The sequence below is a fragment of the Eschrichtius robustus genome, chromosome 8 (genome assembly GCF_028021215.1).
Source record: "Eschrichtius robustus isolate mEscRob2 chromosome 8, mEscRob2.pri, whole genome shotgun sequence".
Lineage (NCBI taxonomy): Eukaryota > Metazoa > Chordata > Mammalia > Artiodactyla > Eschrichtiidae > Eschrichtius > Eschrichtius robustus.
Window position 1 is genome coordinate 119011066 of NC_090831.1, and position 22863 is coordinate 119033928.

The 22863-nt window shown below is 37.9% G+C and overlaps 2 protein-coding genes across 3 annotated transcripts in view; both read left to right on the forward strand.

Annotated features, from left to right (window-relative positions):
- ARHGEF5 (Rho guanine nucleotide exchange factor 5) overlaps positions 1 to 22863 on the forward strand; it is a 224777-nt gene that overhangs the window by 6356 nt on the left and 195558 nt on the right. For both annotated transcript variants that reach the window (XM_068549606.1, XM_068549607.1), the window contains exon 2: positions 15881 to 15934. The gene's annotated coding sequence lies outside the window, so the exon portion shown is untranslated. The remainder of the gene's footprint in view (positions 1 to 15880; positions 15935 to 22863) is intronic.
- The window catches only part of LOC137768225 (olfactory receptor 2A2-like), a 134710-nt gene that overhangs the window by 6297 nt on the left and 105550 nt on the right, over positions 1 to 22863 (forward strand). Inside the window, 1 exon segment of the mRNA XM_068549610.1 lies at positions 15881 to 15934. The gene's annotated coding sequence lies outside the window, so the exon portion shown is untranslated.

Here is a 22863-nt window from a genome sequence, read left to right on the forward strand (position 1 = left end):
GACACATACAGACTGAAAGTGAGGGGATGGAAAAAGATATTCCATGCAAATGGAAATCAAAAGAAAGCTGGAGTAGCAATTCTTATATCAGACAAAATAGACTTTAAAATAAAGACTGGGCTTCCCTGGTGGCGCAGTGGTTGAGAATCTGCCTGCTATTGCAGGGGACACGGGTTCGAGCCCTGGTCTGGGAAGATCCCACATGCCACGGAGCAACTGGGCCCGTGAGCCACAACTACGGAGCCTGTGCGTCTGGAGCCTGTGCCCCACAACGGGAGGGGCCGCGATAGTGAAAGGCCCGCGCACCGCGATGAAGAGCGGCCCCCGCACCGCGATGAAGAGTGGCCCCCACTTGCCGCAACTAGAGAAAGCCCTCACACGAAAACTAAGAGACCCAACACAGTCATAAATAAATAAATAAAATAAATAAATAAAGTATTAAAAAAAAAGAAGATGCTTCAAGATTCTTAATATTTAAAAAAAAAAAAAAGACTATTACAAGAGAGACAAAGAAGGACACTATATAATGATCAAGGGATCGATCCAAGAAGAAAGTATAACAATTGTAAATATTTATGCACCCAACATAGGAGCACCTCAATACATAAGGCAAATACTAACAGCCATAAAAGGGGAAATCAACAGCAACACAATCATAGTAGGGGACTTTAACACCCCACTTTCACCAATGGACAGATCATCCAAAATGAAAATAAATAAGGAAACACAAGCTTTAAATGATACATTAAACAAGATGGACTTAATTGATATTTATAGGACATTCCACCCAAAAAAAACAGAATACACATTTTTCTCAAGTGCTCATGGAACATTCTCCAGGATAGATCATATCTTGGGTCACAAATCAAGCCTTGGTAAATTTAAGAAAATTGAAATTGTATCAAGTATCTTTTCCGACCACAACACTATGAGACTAGATATCAATTACAGGAAAAGATCTGTAAAAAATACAAACACATGGAGGCTACACAATACACTACTTAATAACGAAATGATCATTGAAGAAATCAAAGGGGAAATCAAAAAATACCTAGAAACAAATGACAGTGGAGACACGACGACCCAAAACCTATGGGATGCAGCAAAAGCAGTGCTAAGAGGGAAGTTTATAGCAATACAAGCCTACATCAAGAAACAGGAAACATCTCGAATAAACAACCTAACCTTGCAACTAAAGCAATTAGAGAAAGAAGGGCAAAAAAACCCCAAAGCCAGCAGAAGGAAAGAAATTATAAAGATCAGGTCAGAAATAAATGAAAAAGAAATGAAGGAAACAATAGCAAAAATCAATGAAACTAAAAGCTGGTTCTTTGAGAAGATAAACAAAATTGATAAACCATTAGCCAGACTCATCAAGAGAAAAAGGGAGAAGACTCAAATCAATAGAATTAGAAATGAAAAAGGAGAAGTAACCACTGACACTGCAGAAATACAAAGGATCATGAGAGATTACTACAAGCAACTCTATGCCAATAAAATGGACAACCTTGAAGAAATGGACAGATTCTTAGAAATGCACAACCTACCGAGACTGAACCAGGAAGAAATAGAAAATATGAACAGACAAATCACAAGCACTGAAATTGAAACTGTGATTAAAAACCTTCCAACAAACAAAAGCCCAGGACCAGATGGCTTCACAGGCGAATTCTATCAAACATTTAGAGAAGAGCTAACACCTATCCTTCTCAAACTCTTCCAAAATATTGCAGAGGGAGGAGCACTCCCCAACTCATTCTACGAGGCCACCATCACCCTGATACCAAAACCAGACAAAGATGTCACAAAGAAAGAAAACTACAGGCCAATATCACTGATGAACATAGATGCAAAAATCCTCAACAAAATACTAGCAAACAGAATCCAACAGCACATTAAAAGGATTATACACCATGATCAAGTGGGGTTTATTCCAGGAATGCAAGGATTCTTCAATATACGCAAATCAATCAACGTGATACATCATATTAACAAACTGAAGGAGAAAAACCATATGATCATCTCAATAGATGCAGAGAAAGCTTTTGACAAAATTCAACACCCATTTATGATAAAAGCCCTGCAGAAAGTAGGCATAGAGGGAACTTTCCTCAACATAATAAAGGCCATATATGACAAACCCACAGCCAACATTGTCCTCAATGGTGAAAAACTGAAACCATTTCCACTAAGATCAGGAACAAGACAAGGTTGCCCACTCTCACCACTACTATTGAACATAGTTTTGGAAGTTTTAGCCACAGCAATCAGAGCAGAAAAAGAAATAAAAGGAATCCAAATCGGAAAAGAAGAAGTAAAGCTGTCACTGTTTGCAGATGACATGATACTATACATAGAGAATCCCAAAGATGCTACCAGAAAACTACTAGAACTAATCAATGAATTTGGTAAAGTAGCAGGATACAAAATTAATGCACAGAAATCTCTTGCATTCCTATATACTAATGATGAAAAATCTGAAAGTGAAATTAAGAAAACACTCCCGTTTACCATTGCAACAAAAAGAATAAAATATCTAGGAATAAACCTACCTAAGGAGACAAAAGACCTGTATGCAGAAAATTATAGGACACTGATGAAAGAAATTAAAGATGATACAAATAGATGGAGAGATATACCATGTTCTTGGATTGGAAGAATCAACATTGTGAAAATGACTCTACTACCCAAAGCAATCTACAGATTCAATGCAATCCTATCAAACTACCACTGGCATTTTTCACAGAACTAGAACAAAAAATTTCACAATCTGTATGGAGACACAAAAGACCCCGCATAGCCAAAGCAATCTTGAGAACGAAAAAAGGAGCTGGAGGAATCAGGCTCCCTGACTTCAGACTATATTACAAAGCTACAGTAATCAAGACAGTTTGGTACTGGCAAAAAAACAGAAATATAGATCAATGGAACAGGATAGAAAGCCCAGAGATAAACCCACGCACATATGGTCACCTTATCTTTGATAAAGGAGGCAAGCATATACAGTGGAGAAAAGACAGCCTCTTCAATAAGTGGTGCTGGGAAGATTGGACAGGTACATGTAAAAGTATGAAATTAGAACACTCTCTGACACCATACACAAAAATAAACTCACAATGGATTAAAGATCTAAGTGTAAAGCCAGACACTATCAAACTCTTAGAGGAAAACATAGGCAGAACACTCTATGACATAAATCACAGCAAGATCCTTTTTGACCCAGCTCCTAGAGAAATGGAAATAAAAACAGAAATAAACAAATGGGACCTAATGAAACTTAAAAGCTTTTGCACAGCAAAGGAAACCATAAACAAGACCAAAAGACAACCCTCAGAATGGGAGAAAATATTTGCAAATGAAGCAACTGACAAAGGATTAATCTCCAAGATTTACAAGCAGCTCATGCAGCTCAATAACAAAAAAACAAACAACCCAATCCAAAAATGGGCAGAAGACCTAAACAGACATTTCTCCAAAGAAGATATACAGATGGCCAACAGACACATGAAAGAATGCTCAACATCATTAATCATTAGAGAAATGCAAATCAAAACTACAATGAGGTATCATCTCACACCGGTCAGAATGGCCATAATCAAAAAATCTACAAACAATAAATGCTGGAGAGGGTGTGGAGAAAAGGGAACACTCTTGCACTGTTGGTGGGAATGTAAATTGATACAGCCACTATGGAGAACAGTATGGAGGTTCCTTAAAAAACTAAAAATAGAACTACCATATGACCCAGCAATCCCACTACTGGGCATATACCCTGAGAAAACCAGAATTCTAAAAGAGTCATGTACCAAAATGTTCATTGCAGCTCTATTTACAATAGCCAGGACATGGAAGCAACCTAAGTGTCCATCATCGGATGAATGGATAAAGAAGATGTGGCACATATAGACAATGGAATATTACTCAGCCATAAAAAGAAATGAAATGGAGGTATTTGTAATGAGGTGGATGGAGTTAGAGTCTGTCATACAGAGTGAAGCAAGTCAGAAAGAGAAAAACAAATACATTATGCTAACACATATATATGGAATCTAAGGAAAAAAAAAAAAGGTCATGAAGAACCTAGTGGCAAGATGGGAATAAAGACACAGACCTACTAAAGAATGGACTTGAGGATATGGGGAGGGGGAGGGGTGAGATGTGACAGGGTGAGAGAGTGTCATGGACATACATACACTACCAAATGTAAAATAGCTAATGGGATGCAGCCGCATAGCACAGGGAGATCAGCTCAGTGCTTTGTGACCGCCTGGTGGGGTGGGGTGGGATGGGGAGGGTGGGAGGGAGGGAGATGCAGGAGGGAGGAGATATGGGAACGTGTGTATATGTGTAGCTGATTCGCTTTGTTATAAAGCACAAACTAACACACCATTGTGAAGCAATTATACTTCAATAAAGATGTTTTAAAAAAATAAATAAAAGTAACTATACTGAACAACAACAACAACAACAACAACAAAAAGATGGTGTAAATGACGGACCGGGGGGCATGAAACTGAAGTTGTGATAAGACAGGCAACAAGCTAAAATCCTCTAAGTGTAAAATTGAGTTTTAAAAGCTCTAAATTTCGAGGAGAGGAACCAAGATGGTGGAGTAGAAGGACGTGCACTCACTCCCTCTTGCGAGAGCACCGGAGTCACAACTAGTTGCTGGACAGTCATCGACAGGAAGACACTGGAACTCACCAAAAAAGATACCCCACATCCAAAGACAAAGGAGAAGCCACAATGAGACGGTAGGAGGGGCGCAATCACAGTAAAATCAAATCCCATAACTGGTCAGTGGGTGACTCACAGACTGGAGAACACTTATACCACAGAAGTCCACCCACTGGAGTGAAGGTTCTGAGCCCCACATCAGGCTTCCCAACCTGGGGGTTCAGCAACGGGAGGAGGAATTCCTAGAGAAACAGACTTTGAAGCCTAGTGGGAATTGATTGCAGGACTTCGACAGGACTGGGGGAAACAAAGACTCCACTCTTGGAGGGCACACACAAAGTAGTGTGTGCATCGGGACCCAGGGGAAGAATCAGTGACCCCAGGGGAGACGGAACCAGACCTACCTGCTAGTGTTGGAGGGTCTCCTGCAGAGGCGGGGGGGGGGGTGGCTATGGCTCACCATGGGGGCAAGGACACTGGTAGCAGAAGTTCTGGGAAGTACTCCTTGGCATGAGCCCTCCCAGAGTCTGTCATTAGCCCCACCAAAGAGCCCAGGTAGGCTCCAGTGTTGGGTTGCCTCAGGCCAAACCACCAACAGGGAGGGAACCCAGCCCCACCCATCAACAGTCAAGTGGATTAAAGTTTTACTGAGCTCTGCCCACCAGAGCAATAGTCAGGTCTACCCACCAACAGTCCCTCCCATCAAGCCTCTTAGATAGCCTCATCCACCAGAGGGCAGACAGCAGAAGCAAGAAGAACTACAATCCTGCAGCCTGTGGAACAAAAACCACATTCACAGAAAGATAGACAAGATGAAAAGACAGAGAGCTGTGTACCAGATGAAGGAACAAGATAAAACCCCAGAAAAACAACTGAATGAAGTGGAGATAGGCAACCTTCCAGAAAAAGAATTCAGAATAATGATAGTGAAGATGATCCAGGACCTCGGAAAAAGGATGGAGGCAAAGATTGAGAAGATGCAAGAAATGTTTAACAAAGACCCAGAAGAATTAACAAACAAACAGAGATGAACAATACAATAACTGAAATGAAAACTACACTAGAAGGAATCAATAGCAGAATAACTGAGGCAGAAGAACGGGTAAGTGACCTGGAAGACAGAATGGTGGAATTCACTGCTGCGGAAGAGAATAAAGAAAAAAGAATGAAAAGAAATGAAGACAGCCTAAGAGACCTCTGGGACAACATTAAACGCAACAACATTCGCATTATAGGGGTCCCAGAAGAAGAGAGAGAGAAAGGACGAGAGAAAATATTTGAAGAGATTATAGTCGGAAAATTCCGTAACATGGGAAAGGAAATAGCCACCCAAGTCCAGGAAGCACAGTGAGTCCCATACAGGATAAACCCAAGGAGAAACACACCGAGACACATAGTAATGAAATTGGCAAAAATTAAAGACAAAGAAAAATTATTGAAAGCAGCAAGGGAAAAATGAAAAATAACATACAAGGGAACTCCCATAAGGTTAACAGCTGATTTCTCAGCAGAAACTCTACAAGCCAGAAGGGGGTGGCATGATATACTTAAAGTGATGAAAGGGAAGAACCTACAACCAAGATTACTCTACCCGGCAAGGATCTCATTCAGATTCGATGGAGAAATCAAAAGCTTTACAGACAAGCAAAAGCTAGGAGAATTCAGCACCACCAAACCAGCTCTACAACAAATGCTAAAGGCAGTTCTCTTAAGTGGGAAACACAAGAGAAGAAAAGGACCTACAAAAACAAACCCAAAACAATTAAGAAAATGATCACAGGAACATACCTATTGATAATTACCTTAAACGTGAATGGATTAAATGCTCCAACCAAAAGACACAGGCTTACTGAATGGATACAAAAACAAGACCCATATATATGCTGTCCACAAGAGACCCACTTCAGACCTAGGGACACATGCAGACTGAAAGTGAGGGGATGGAAAAAGATATTCCATGCAAATGGAAATCAAAAGAAAGCTGGAGTAGCTATACTCATATCAGATAAGATAGACTTTAAAATAAAGAATGTTACAAGGGACAAGGAAGAACACTACATAATGATCAAGGGATCAATCCAAGAAGAAGGTATAACAATTGTAAATATATATGCACCCAACATAGGACCACCTCAATACATAAGGCAACTGCTAACAGCTATAAAAGAGGAAATCGACAGTAACACAATAATAGTGGGGGACTTTAACATCTCACTTACACCAGTGGACAGATCATCCAAAATGAAAATAAATAAGGAAACAGAAGCTTTAAATGACACAATAGACCAGATAGAGTTAATTGATATTTATAGGACATTCCATCCAAAAACAGCAGATTACACTTTCTTCTCAAGTGCACATGGAACATTCTCCAGGATAGATCACATCTTGGGTCACAAATCAAGCCTCAGTAAATTTAAGAAAATTGAAATCATATCAAACATCTTTTCTGACCACAGCGCTATGAGATTAGAAATGAACTACGGGAGAAAAAAAGTAAAAAACAGAAACACATGGAGGCTAAACAATATGTTACTAAATAACCAAGAGATCACTGAAGAAATCAAAGAGGAAGTCAAAAAATACCTAGAGGCAAATGACAATGAAAACACGACGTTCCAAAACCTATGGGATGCAGCAAAAGCAGTTCTAAGAGGGAAGTTTATAGCTATACAAGCCTACCTCAAGAAACAAGAAAAATCTCAAGTAAACAATCTAACCTTACACCTAAAGGAACTAGAGAAGAACAAACAAAAACCAAAGTTAGCAGAAGGAAAGAAATCATAAAGATCAGAGCAGAAATAAATGAAATAGAAACAAAGAAAACAATAGCAAAGATCAATAAAACTAAAAGCTGGTTCTTTGAGAAGATAAACAAAATTGATAGACTCATCAAGAAAAAGAGGGAGAGGACTCAAATCAATAAAATTAGAAACAAAAAAGGAGAAGTTACAACAGACACCGCAGAAATACAAAGCATCCTAAGAGACTACTACAAGCAACTCTATGCCAATAAAATGGACAACCTGGAAGAAATGGACAAATTCTTAGAAAGGTATAACCTTCCAAGACTGAACCAGGAAGAAACAGAAAATATGAACAGACCAATCACAAGTAATGAAATTGAAACTGTGATTAAAAATCTTCCAACAAACAAAAGTCCAGGACCAGATGGCTTCACAGGTGAATTCTATCAGACATTTAGGGAAGAGCTAACACCCATCCTTCTCAGACTCTTCCAAAAATTTGCAGAGGAAGGAACACCCCCAAACTCATTCTATGAGGCCATCATCACCCTGATACCAAAACCAGAGAAAGATACTACAAAAAAAGAAAATTACAGACCAATATCACTGATGAGTATAGTTGCAAAAAATCCTCAACAAAATACTAGCAAACAGAATCCAACAACACATTTAAAGGATCATACACCATGATGAAGTGGGATTTATCCCAGGGATGCAAGGATTCTTCAATATACGCAAATCAATCTATGTGATACACCATATTAACAAACTGAAGAATAAAAACCATATCATCATCTCAATAGATGCAGAAAAAATCTTTTGACAAATTTCAACACCCATTTGTGATAAAAACTCTCCAGAAAGTGGGCACAGAAGGAACCTACCTCAACATAATAAAGGCCATATACGACAAACCCACAGCAAACATCATTCTCAACGGTGAAAAACGGAAAGCATTTCCTCTAAGATCAGGAACAAGACAAGGATGTCCACTCTCACCACTATTATTCAACATAGTTTTGGAAGTCCTAGCCACGGCAATCAGAGAAGAAAAAGAAGTAAAAGGAATCCAAACTGGAAAAGGAGAAGTAAAACTGTCACTGTTTGCTGATGACATGATACTATACATAGAGAATCATAAAAATGCCACCAGAAAACTACTAGAGCTAATCAATGAATTTGGTAACGTTGCAGGATACAAAATTAATGCACAGAAATCTCTTGCATTCCTATACACTAATGATGAAAAATCTGAAAGAGAAATTATGGCAACACTCCCGTTTACCATTGCAACAAAAAGAATAAAATACCTAGGAATAAACCTACCTAGGGAGACAGAAGACCTGTATGCAGAAAACTATAAGACACTGATGAAAGAAATTAAAGATGACACCAACAGATGGAGAGATATACCATGTTCTTGGATTGGAAGAATCAATATTGTGAAAATGACTATACTACCCAAAGCAATCTACAGATTCAATGCAATCCCTATCAAATTGCCAATGGCATGTTTTATGGAACTAGAACAAATCATCATAAAATTTGTATGGAGACACAAAAGACCCCGAATAGCCAAAGCAGTCTTGAGGGAAAAAAATCGAGCTGGAGGAATCAGACTCCCTGATGTCAGACTATATTACAAAGCTACAGTAATCAAGACAATATGGTACTGGCACAAAAACAGAAACATAGATCAATGGAACAAGATAGAAAGCCCAGAGATAAACCCACGCACCTATGGTCAACTAATCTATGACAAAGGAGGCAAAGACATACAATGGAGAAAAAACAGTCTCTTCAATAAGTGGTGCTGGGAAAACTGGACAGCTACATGTAAAAGAATGAAATTAGAACACTCCCTAACACCATACACAAAAATAAACTCAAAATGGATTCGAGGCCTAAATGTAAGACCAGACACTATAAAACTCTTAGAGGAAAACATAGGAAGAACACTCTAGTACATAAATCACAGCAAGATCTTTTTTGATCCACCTCCTAGAGTAATGGAAATAAAAACAAACATAAACAGATGGGACCTAATGAAACCTCAAAGGTTTTGCACAGCAAAGGAAACCATAAACAAGATGAAAAGACAACCCTCAGAATGGGAGAAAATATTTGCAAACAAATCAATGGACAAAGGGTTAATCTCCGAAATATATAAACAGCTCATGCAGCTCAATATTAAAGAAACAAACAACCCAATCCAAAAATGGGCAGAAGACCTAAATAGACATTTCTCCAAAGAAGACATACATATGGCCAAGAAGCACCTGAAAAGCTGCTCAACATCACTAATTATTAGAGAAATGCAAATCAAAAGTACAATGAGCTATTACCTCACACCAGTTAGAATGGGCATCATCAGAAAATCTACAAATGACAAATGCTGGAGAGGGTGTGGAGAAAAGGGAACCCTCTTGCACTGTTGGTAGGAATGTAACTTGATACAGCCACTATGGAGAACAGTATGGAGGTTCCTTAAAAAATAAAAATAGAATTACCATATGATCCAGCAATCCCACTACTGGGCATATACCCAGAGAAAACCATAATTCAAAATGACACATGCACCCCAATGTTCATTGCAGCACTATTTACAATAGCCAGGTCATGGAAGCAACCTAAATGCCCATCAACAGATGAATGGATAAAGAAGATGTGGCACATATATACAATGGAATATTTATTACTCAGCCATAAAATGGAACGAAATTGAGTCATTTTTTGAGACGTGGATGGATCTAGAGACTGTCATACAGAGTGAAGTAAGTCAGAAAGAGAAAAACAAATATCATATATTAACGCATGTATGTGGAACCTAGAAAAATGGTACAGATGAACTGGTTTGCAGGGCAGAAGTTGAGACACAGATGTAGAGAACAAACGTATGGACACCAAGGGGGGGAAACCACAGTGGAGTGGGGATGGTGGTGTGCTGAATTGGGTGATTGGGATTGACATGTATACACTGATGTGTATAAAATTGATGACTAATAAGAATCTGCAGTATAAAGAAACAAAACAACTAATACTAAACTTTCTTTGGGTTATTTGTATGGAAATATGTTAATATAAATGTTTCAGACATTACATGAAATTTCTAAAAATCTTATATGTTCCGGTATAATGTTACAAGTCATAATTCTAGTTACTACTTTAAAATGTATTTCTCAGAAATAACTAAATTTCCTTGTCAATTGCATCATTATGAACTTTCATCAAATGTAAAAAAAAAAAAAAAAAAAAGCTCTGTATTTCTACATGTTGAAAGTGAAGAAACAAAAGGCCAGAGTGGGATGTACAAAATGAAGCTGCTGCCCCCACAGGGAATAAGGACTTGGATTGAGCCCAGTGTCTAGAAAGAGGTCTTAATTACCTCTGATTAACCACTTTCCCTCAAGAGACTATCCCCAGTAATTCTTTCATGCCTCACAACCCTGTGTATCTGAGGCTTGGCAGGAAGTCCACAGTTTACAGCTTGTCCTTCGTCATCTGGGCTTTTATCTCAATTTGCCCTAAATATCTGACCAAAATACTAATCTGCTCTGATACCACAATCATTCCCAGTTGTCCCCTGAAACTTGTGCTGCATTATTAGCAAAATGCTCTATATTCTGAATGGCTTTTTAAAAATGTATTCTTCTCTTTCGTACTTGAATGTCAAGCCGACTGTTCACTGAGAGCTCTGATTCCACTCAGTCCTCTCAAATGCACACACATTTTCTGTTATATTTTCTCTAATACTGAGTAGGAAAGTGAAGAGGGTATCTTTCCTGATCCTCTGCCACTTCCAGACCATTGCTCTTTTTATTTTTCCCTAAATGACTCCAATTCCTTTGAAGCATATGCTGTCAGACTGTTGCACCATCATCCCCTCTTTTTTTCTTCACTTACCATCCATCCTCCTTGTTTTACACTGGTTTACTACTAATTCTTTTGTACATGTGAAAATTTCTACATCAATGCAGAAGATCCATTCAGTGTCCTGGCATCTCAGTTATTTGACTTTCTATTTCTTTCCATTGTTTTGTCCTCTGACCCACTTCAGTCATCAACTTTGGTGATCATACCCTAGACCTCTGCTCATACTCCATTATTAGAGAAATGCAAATCTAAACTACAGTGAGATTATCACCTCACACCAGTCAGAATGGCCATCATCAAAAAGTCTACAAACAATAAATGGAGAGGGTGTGGAGAAAAGGGACCCCTCCCACAATGTTGGTGGGAATGTAAATGGTACAACCACTATGGAGAATAGTATGGAGGTTCCTTAAAAAACTAAAAATCGCATTACCATATGATCTAGCAATCCCACTCTTGGGCATAAGAAAACTATTTCAAAAAGATATATGCATCCAGTGTTCATAGCAGCACTATTTACAATAGCCAAGACGTGGAAGCAACCTAAATGTCCATTGACAGATGAATGGATAAAGAACAGGTGGTACGTATATACAATGGAATACTACTCAGTCATAAAAAAGAATGAAATAATGTCATTTGCAGCAACATGGATGGATCTAGAGATTATCATACTAAGTGAAGTAAGTCAGAAAGAGAAAGATAATTACCGTGTGATATCACTTACATGTGGAATCTAAAATGTGACATAAATGAACTTATTCATGAACAGAAACAGGCTCACAGACAGAAAACAAACTTAGGGTTACCAAAGGGGAAATGGGGCTGGGGAGGGATAAATTGGGAGTTTAGGATTAGCAGATGCAAACTACTATATATAAAATAGATAAACAAGAAGGTCCTACTGTATAGTACAGGGAACTATATTCAGTATTGTGTAATAAATCATAATGGAAAATAATACAAAAAATTTAAAAATATATATATATATATTCACTTTGGTCTACATCAAAAAAACTAACACAACATTGTTATCAACTATACTTCAAAAAATTAATTTGTTCAAGAAAATACTAAGACAATATTTTCAAGAGATTTACACTAATAAACCAAGAATTTAGATGAAATAGATAAAATCCTGGAAAATCAAAAAGTACCAAAACCTGCAGAAGAAGAAATAGGTAACCTGCAAATTTTCTACCTGTGAAAGAAATTGAAGGTACAATGAAAAACCTTCCCTGGCCCAGATGGCTCCACTAGTGAATTCTATTAAACTATATATACTAGTTCAAACTCTTCCAGAAAATAGAAAAGGAGTAAACACCACATTATTTTATGAAGCCAGTATTACCCTCACACTGAACCAAACCAAGACATTACAAGAAAAGAAAACCACAGACCAATAACATTTATGAACAGACACACAGAATTCTAAAAATATTACCAAATAAAATCTGGTAATTTACAAAAATATAACAGTTTATATTTTAGTTTAGCTCAGCATCCTTAAATAAATCAGGGTACATATTTCAGTATATCAACAGACTAAAAGGGAAAACCAATTTATCACCTCAATAGATGGCAAAAAAGTAGTTAATATAATTCAACATTAATTATAAAAATCTTTACAAATTAGGTATAGAAGGAAACTTCTTAACCTAATAAAATTTATATACAAATAACATAGCTAACATCATACTTAATGGTGAAAAACTGAATAATTTTCCCTTTGAGATTGTGAACAGTACCTGATGTCCATGATCATCATTTTTCTTTGCCTGGAAATTCTGGCCAAAGTGATAAGGCCAGAAAAAGAAATAAAATGAATGCAAATTAGAAAGAAACAAATACAATCTTTTTATTTTCAGGCAACATTATCATTTACATAGAAAATCTCCAAGAATCTACAATAAAGGTCTTGGAATTAATAAGGAAGTTTGGCAAAATTGAAAGATGCAAAGACAATATACGAAGTATGTGTGTGTATATATGCATTTAAATAAGTAGGTTAATTAAGTATATAAATATAAATTATATTCTATACATATTTAAGGTAATGATGTTTCTGTAAACATTACTGAAAACGGTGAATAGGGAATTTCAAGATTTTATTTCTCCTCAAAACAGCAAATAAGCTGGCAAAAACTTTTGGAATTAACTTTTGTAGAACTCTGAAATCTAGTAAAAAATTGACTACAAAGAGGGGAAAGATTAATAAAGACTGAAACTGCTGCGTTTTGGTAAAATAGTGCTGGGGCATTTCAATTACCCACTTATTACCTCTCACCTCCCATATTGGTGACAGCCATGAATGTGAGAGTCTATACTCCTTGTGGAGGTCGCTAGTCAAAAACAGCAATCTGGACCTTATTGTCAAAGAATTTTGGTTGTTTCAACTTATCTGGAAGCTACCTGAAGGGCTGACATAAAGGCTTACCTTTGTTTCACTGACTCAGTGTTCTTAGGGCTGGGATGGCTTTCCATGTTGCGTTTGCAGAAAGTATTTAAAGGCAAAAGTATTGCAGCCTGACACTAGGGTTAACAGTCGAGACAGCCAACAGCCAGACTGAAAAGACTGGGAAGGAAGAGGCTGGAGAAGGATATATATAGGAGAATAAGGGCTTTTAAAACCTCAGGTACATGCCAGGGAATTGAGAAGGCTTCAGGCATGCTCAAGGCTGGAGTCATGCTTAGAAAAAGGCTGAGAAGGCCCAAGGATTTCACCTCTGGGTGACCTTCAGGCTCTGCAGGAAGTGAAGACTAAGAGATATATACGTCCTGGGTAAGTGTCTAAAGCATGCCTCAAGCAGAATCAAATGTCCATCAAGTGGTGAATAGATAACAAACAGGGTAGTATCCATATACTGGAATACCACTTAGCAATAAAAAAGTGAACTGTCCTTTACAATTAAAAAATCCAGACATAACAGAACAGATACAAGAACACACCGAAAAAAAAGAAAAACATAGCCAAGGGACCTCAGGACCTGCGGGATAACACAACAGACAATGAGTTCCCTGGGTTTCCTTAATGCTTTCCACACATCCTGGACAGAGATCTGCAAAGTTCTCCAACCTGGAACTGCCAACAAGTATAAAAAAACAGCTCCAAGAAAAGCCTGTATAGCTGAATTCTAGGATAAGATAGTGTCAGCATGTCATGGAACATAGCCGGTTTGTATCTGATGAACATCTCCAACCTATTTGGGATTATTTATATGAAATACGGACCCTAAACATGCTGTATAAAGGCTCACAGACACAGTAATTCATAGAATTACTAGACGGACATTCCCTATCTTTGGAGGAGAAGTATGCTCCCCCTTTTCAGTCTCCCTGGCACACTGCCGCCACAACAGGTGACCAGAACCTGGTTAGTGCAGTTGTTGTTTGGTGGACGCTCTGCCGTTTCTTTCCATTAGTGACCACCACATCGTGATAGATTTAAAATCCATTTTGGAAAATTGTGGATGATATCAAATGAAACATTTTGGGGGATGGCAGAGTTTGCTAGGATTTTGAGATAAATAGGGGTCAGGGATTTGAAAGAAGTGCCTTATTTTTATTTGTTGCAATTTGGTTTTTATACTTCAGCCCTAAAAGATAAACTATGTTAAAGGCTGCTTAATTAACATAAACACATGTGGCAGACTGAATTGCTTATAACTGCCAATATTTCCATTTATCATTTCATGAAACCCCAATGAATTTGACAGCTTTTCTTTCTGTGAGGGTACTTAAGAGTTCATCAGATTACAGAGAAATGATTTTAGTAAACTAGAGTTTTGTCCCAGAACATGAAATATTGGTCAAATGGTTCCCAAAGGCAGCTGACAAAGTAATAATGATCCCATCATGATAAATTTATTTAGCACACAATTATGGCACAAGCATTTAAAACAAAAAATTTTATTTAAAATTTTACTGAAGTCTAGCAATATGTTTACTTTGGATATTAATATTTCCCCTGGAGTGCTGATACGATTGTCCTGTTTCAAGCAACTGAAGATTGAATAATACTTGAAAATCTATAAATAGATTTAAAAGTAGTACTTTTTCTTCTCTTCGTGTTTCAGCAAAGAATAAATTCAAATGTGGCTCTTCTCAAAGCATGTAGCCATAAGTGAATTTCTTTCCCCTATGGAACTAATATTGTATAAAATAAGTAAGACTGTACAATAGGCAAATAGAAATTTCTCATGGCTCCCATGAGAGGCCTGAACTGCCATTGTCGAAGTACTTTTCTCTTGGGTGTTTGCAGAGATGTAGGGCAAAGTCTTGAAACCATATAAAGCCCTCAGAATCCAAAGATCTTCACAGCTTGGTATGCCTAAGACCACTGCAGCTTCCACCAGGAAGGCAATGGGTGCACTGGCCCCAGGGTGCTAGGATGGTCATCCTGGTGCCACATCAGGCACAGATGTGGTCCTGGTGCCCAGGGCTCACCTCTCATCTAGTCCTGGTGATCAGTTTGGAAGCAGTTGGGTAATCTGTGCCCTTTCACACTTTGTAGGTTTCAGAGAGTGGGTTCCTCACAGCTATTCAATACCTGAACCTTTCTTTTCTACTTCTTCCTATTTTAGATCAGTGAAGAATTTCTTTTCACATTCTACCCCCTCAGAGGCTGCTGAGCCGAGGTAAGTGTCCCCTCTCAGAACATCACTTTCTAACGATACAGGCACCTCTGTTTCAGGTTCATATGGCATGGCAATGTTTAAATCCAAAACTTTAATTCTGTTATCATGCTTCTCCCTCCTACCCACCCTCAATCTCCAGCAATCAGTCAGGCTGATAATCTCATCTTCTGAACTCTAAGTACAGCCATATATGCAGTGAGCAGAGAGAACACATTCCCTCTACTACTTTTGAGGGGCATCTCTTGAAGTTGGGTCAGAAACAAGCACATCCGGTTCTGATCCCAACCTACAGATTCCTATTATGCCTTCTGACATCCATGTACTGCAGGCTGCTGCATCTTCCCGGCAATTCATTTGTGATGGTGTCTGCAAAAACTGCTGTTGTCTTGACAGGGAAGGAGGTTATATTTTTATCAAATTTTAATTACTTGGAATCTATCCTTGTGCAGAATCCAGACAGAATTAAAAGAAAGTACACACAGCAGGCACAAGAATGGAGAGTAAAAGCTAAGGTGTTTGATTCTAGATCATTGGTAAAAATCTCAAATGAGGGGGTAACAAGTTTGAGTTCACTGTAGTGGAGTAGCAACTACTATGAGTGAAAAGGTCTACAAAGTTTATGGTAAGATAATACATTGACAACACATATAGTCAATTCCTCCTATTTGTGTGCAATAATTAGTGCTTATGCACTCTTCATTTAGTTGATGAGAAAGAGGGAAGTCTTTTGTTGAGCTTCCTCTAGGAGTGCAGTTACTTGTATAACTTATGAGCAGGTATATCTAAATATGTTTGTCTTTAACAATATTGTAACTGGGGTGATTTTTCTTTTCTTTGAGTGTGTCTTTAAGAGTGTGTCAGTAAAGTATGAGGGTGTATTCCAACTAGTGTCTTAATCTCTGACTTGGCAACCCTGACGCATCCAAATCCACCCCCCCTTACGTCAAAAACCAGGGTGGAATGTGAGGATGTTATCAGCTGCTGAAAAACGTTCAATGATTACTTATTGTCTATAATACAGGATAATTCTTAAATCTCATAGTATTTCATATGAAGGTCTCCATAATCTGGTCTTTAACACTATTTTATCTCTCCTTCTCTCTCTCTCTCCCCCACCTCCTTTCTCTCGCTCTCCTGTCCCCCCTTTTCTCTCTCTCCTTTTCTGTTCATTCATTAACTTGCCCACTCACAGAGCAAGTAAATCTTAATGAGTTGCTTCCCTGAAAATGTCAGGCTATTGCCTATCTCTATGCCTTTGTTCACTCTGATTCATCTGCCTAAAATGCCTCATCCTCTAACTTATTTATATTTTAAGATTCAATCTAATGATTATCTCTTCTCTGATACATTTACCAGGCATTTCTATGTTCATTGCTGTTTTATATGTGTGACTAAATACGTATCTGTGTCACATTTCTTAAACTTTGAGCTCATCTCTAATAGCCTGTGCCTATAATGAAATTTCAGTACAGTTAGAGAACATTTCCTAAAGTTATCAGAAATTTTAAATATAAAAAAGGTGTCGAGGGCAAAATCTGGTATTCCTTATCTGTACATGAGACAGCCTAGTGGTTGAGGCTATGCCTTTGTAGTCAGACACACCATGGTTTCACTGTAATTCTGATTTCATCACTCTCAAACTTGGAAATGTTACTTAATCAGTCTAAACTACAGTGTCCTCTGTGAAATCAGAGTAACAATACCTCACTGGTTTGTTTTGTAGATTAAATGGGATATTCAAAAAATACTTAGCAAATTTCCCAGCACCTAGCAATAATTGATAAATTATTATTAGAGAATATTCTGGACTGATTGTTAAGGCTTCATGTTAAAACTCGTCAAAACAAAACCCTACCAAATATGTGCCCATTGCCATCTCTTCAACTCTGAGGAAATGTCCATAAACATCCCAAGTTTTCCCCATCATAGTAAGTGGCACACTTCCATATAATAAGCCGTATACCTGAAATTCCTCCTTGATTTCTCTCTTCTCTTACCTCCCATATTTAATCCATCAATTACCATTAAAGATGCTTCTAAAATGGATCTGCAGTGCACTCACTTCCCTGAAACCACTGCTTTCAAGGTTACTGTCACCTTCCCTGAGCACCCTCCAACAGTCTCACAACTCCCACTCTTGCCTCCCTAGAATCTTTTGCAATGACAAAGTTATCTTTCCAAGCATGAATCATACCGTACCCCTGTTCAGCTTGAATCCTTTCACTTGCTTCTCATTGTATTTTCTTTAACATCTTTATTGGAGTAAACTTGCTTTACAATGGTGTGTTAGTTTCTGCTTTATAACAAAGTGAATCAGCTATACATATACATGTATCCCCATATCCCCTCCCTCTTGCGTCTCCCTCCCACCCTCCCTACCCCACCCCTCTAGGTGGTCACAAAGCACCGAGCTGATCTCACTGTGTTATGCGGCTGCTTCCCACTAGCTATCTGTTTTACATTTGGTCGTATATATAAGTCCATGCCACTCTCTCACTTCGTCCCAGCTTACCCTTCCCCCTCCCCATGTCCTCAAGTCCATTCTCTACGTCTGTGTCTTTATTCCTGTCCTGCCCCTAGGTTCTTCAGAACCACTTTTTTTTTAGATTCCATATATATGGGTTAGCATACGGTATTTGTTTTTCTCTTTCTGATTTACTTCACCCTGTGTGACAGACTCTAGATCCATCCACCTCACTACAAATAACTCAATTTCATTTCTTTTTATGGCTGAGTAATATTCCATTGTGTATATGGGCCACACCTTCGTTATCCATTCCTCTGTCGATGGACACTTAGGTTGCTTCCATGTCCTGGCTGTTGTAAATAGAGCTGCAATGAACATTGTGGTACATGACTCTTTTTGAATTATGGTTTTCTCAGGGTATATGCCCAGTAGTGGGATTGCTGGGTCGTATGGTAGTTCTATTTTTAGTTTTTTAAGGAACCTCCGTACTGTTCTCCATAGTGGCTGTATCACTTTACATTCCCACCAACAGTGCAAGAGGGTTCCCTTTTCTCCACACCCTCTCCAGCATTTATTGTTTGTAGATTTTTTGATGATGGCCATTCTGACCAGTGTGAGGTGATACCTCATTGTAGTTTTCATTTGCATTTCTCTAATGATTAGTGATGTTGAGCATCCTTTCATGTGTTTGTTGGCGATCTGTATATCTTCTTTGGAGAAATGTCTATTTAGATCTTCTGCCAATTTTTGGATGGAGTTGTTTGTTTTTGTGATACTGAGCTGCATGAGCTGCCTGTATACTTTGGAGACTAATTCTTTGTCAGTTGCTTCATTTGCAAATATTTTCTCCCATTCTGAGGTTGTCTTTTCATCTTGTTTATGGTTTCCTTTGCTGTGCAAAAGCTTTTAAGTTTCATTAGGTCCCCTTTGTTTATTTCTGTTTTTATTTCCATTTCTCTAGGAGATGGGTCAAAAAGGATCTTGCTGTGATTTATGTCATACTGTGTTCTGCCTATGTTTTCCTCTAAGAGTTTTATAGTGTCTGGCCTTACATTTAGGTCTTTAATCCATTTTGAGTTTATTTTTGTGCGTGGTGTTAGGGAGTGTTCTAATTTCATTCTTTTACTTGTAGATTTCCAGTTTTCCCAGCACCACTTCCTGAACAGGCTGTCTTTTCTCCATTGTATATTCTTTCCTCCTTTATCAAAGATAAGGTGACCATATGTGTGTGGGTTTATCTCTGGGCTTTCTATCCTGTTCCATTGATCTATATTTCTGTTTTTGTGCCAGTACCATACTGTATTGATTACTGTAGCTTTGTAGTATAGTCTGAAGTCAGGGAGCCTGATTCCTCCAGCTCCTTTTTTCTGTCTCAAGATTGCTTTGGCTATTCGGGGCCTTTTGTGTTTCCATACAGATTGTGAAATTTTTTGTTCTAGTTCTGTGAGAAATGCCAGTGGTAGTTTAATAGGGATTGCATTGAATCTGTAGATTGCTTTGGGTAGTAGAGTCATTTTCACAATGTTGATTCTTTCAATCCAAGAACATGGTCTATCTCTCCATCTGTTTGTATCATCTTTCACTTCTTTCATCAGTGTCTTATAGTTTTCTGCATACAGGTCTTTTGTCTCCTCAGGTAGGTTTATTCCTAGATATTTTATTCTTTTTGTTGCAATGGTAAATGGGAGTGTTTCCTTAATTTCTCTTTCAGACTTTTCATGATTAATGTATAGGAATGCAAGAGATTTCTGTGCATTAATTTTGTATCCTGCTACTTTACCAAATTCATTGATTAGCTCTAGTAGTTTTCTGGTAGCATCTTTGGGATTCTCTATGTATAGTATCATGTTATCTGCAAACAGTGACAGCTTTACTTCTTCTTTTCCAGTTTGGATTCCTTTTATTTCTTCTTCTTCTCTGATTGCTCTGGCTAAAACTTCCAAAACTATTGTGAATAATAGTGGGCAACCTTGTCTTATTCCTGATCTTGGAAATGGTTTCAATTTTTCACCATTGAGAAAAATGTTGGCTGTGGGTTTGTCATATATGGCATATATATATATATATATATATATATATATATATATATATATATATATATATATATATGTTGAGGTAAGTTCCCTCTGTGCCTACCTGTGGAGAGTTTTTATCATAAATGGGTGTTGAATTTTGTTGAAAGCTTTTTCTCCATTTATTGAGATGATCATATGGTTTTTCTCCTTCAGTTGGCTAATCTGGTGTATCACATTGATTGATTTGCATATATTGAAGAATCCTTGCATTCCTGGGATAAACCCCACTTGATCATGGTGTATGATCCTTTTAATGTGCTGGTGGATTCTGTTTGCTAGTATTTTGTTGAGGATTTTTGCATCTATGTTCATCAGTGATATTGGCCTGTAGTTTTCTTTCTTTGTGACATCTTTGTCTGGTTTTGGTATCAGGGTGATGGTGGCCTTCTAGAATGAGTTTGGGAGGGTTCCTCCCTCTTCTATATTTTGGAAGAGTTTGAGAAGGATAGGTATTAGCTCTTCTCTAAATGTGTGATAGAATTCGCCTGTGAAGCCATCTGGTCCTGGGCTTTTGTTTGTTGGAAGATTTTTAATCACAGTTTCAATTTCAGGGCATGTCATTGGTCTGTTTATATTTTCTATTTCTTCCTGGTTCTGTCTCACGAGGTTGTCCTTTTCTAAGAATGTGTCCATTTCTTCCAGGTTGTCCATTTTATTGGCATATAGTTGCTTGTAGTAATCTCTCATGATCCTTTGTATTTCTGCAGTGTCAGTTGTTACTTCTCCTTTTTATTTCTAATTCTGTTGATGTGAGTCTTCTTGCTTTTTTTTGTGATGAGTCTGGCTAGTGGTTTATCAATTTTCTTTATCTTCTCAAAGAACCAGTTTTTTGTTTTATTGACATTAGCTATTGTTTCCTCATTTCTTTTTAATTTATTTCTGACCTGATCTTTATTATTTCTTTCCTTCTGCTAACTTTGGGGTTTATTCTTCTTTCTCTAACTGCTTTAGGTGTAAGGTTAGGTTGTTTTTTGAGATGTTTCTTGTGGTATGGTTGTATTGCTATAAACTTCCCTCTTAGAACTGCTTTTGCTGCCTCCCATAGGTTTTGGGTCATCATGTTTTCATTGTCATTTGTTTCTATGTATTTTTTGATTTCCTCTTTGATTTCTTCAGTGATCTCTTGGTTATTTAGTATTGTATTGTTTACCCTCCATGTGTTTCTATTTTTTACAGATTTTTTTCCTGTAATTGATATATGTTTTCATAGCGTTGTGGTCAGAAAAGATACTTGATACGATTTCAGTTTTCTTAAATTTACCAAGGCTTGATTTGTGACCCAAGATATGATCTATCCTGGATAATGTTCCATGAGCACTTGAGAAGAAAGTGTATTCTGTTGTTTTTGGATGGAATGTCCTATAAACATCAAGTTTATCTTTAATGTATCATTTAAAGCTTGTGTTTCCTTATTTATTTTCATTTTGGATAATCTATCCATTGGTGAAAGTGGGGTGTTAAAGTCCCCTACTATGGTTGTGTTACTGTTGATTTCCCCTTTTATGGCTGTTAGCATTAGCCTTAAGTATTGAAGTGATCCTATGTTGGGTGAATAAATATTTACAATTGTTATATCTTCCTCTTGGATTGATCCCTTGATCATTATGTAGTGTCCTTCTTTGTCTCTTGTAATAGTCTTTATTTTCTTTTTTCTTTTTTTTTTAAAGATTTATTGATTGATTGATTGATTGATTGCTTTGTTGGGTCTTCGTTTCTGTGCTAGCGCTTTTTCTAGTTGCAGCAAGCGGGGGCCACTCTTCATTGCAGTGCACGGGCCTCTCACTATCGTGGCCTCTCTTGTTGCAGAGCACAGGCTCCAGACGTGCAGGCTCAGTAGTTGTGGCTCACAAGCCTAGTTGCTCCGTGGCATGTGGGATCTTCCCAGACCAGGGCTCGAACCTGTGTCCCCTGCATTAGCACTCAGATTCTCAACCACTGCGCCACCAGGGAAGCCCCTAGTCTTTATTTTAAAGTCTACTTTGTCTGATATGAGAATTGCTACTCCAGCTTTCTTTTGTTTTCCATTTGCATGGAATATCTTTTTCCATCCCCTCACTTTCAGTCTGTATGTGTCCCTAGGTCTGAAGTAGGTCTCTTGTAGATATCATATATACGGGTCTTGTTTGTGTATCCATTCAGCCAGTCTATGTCTTTTGGTTGGAGCATTTAATCCATTTACATTTAAGGTAGTTATCGATATGTATGTTCCCATTACCATTTTCTTCATTGTTTTGGGTTTGTTACAGTAGGTTTTCCTTCTGTTGTATTTCCTGCCTAGAGAAGTTCCTTTAGCATTTGTTGTAAAGCTGGTTTGGTGGTGCTGAATTGTCATATCTTTTGCTTGTCTGTAAAGGTTTTAATTTCTCTGTCGAATGTGAATGAGATCC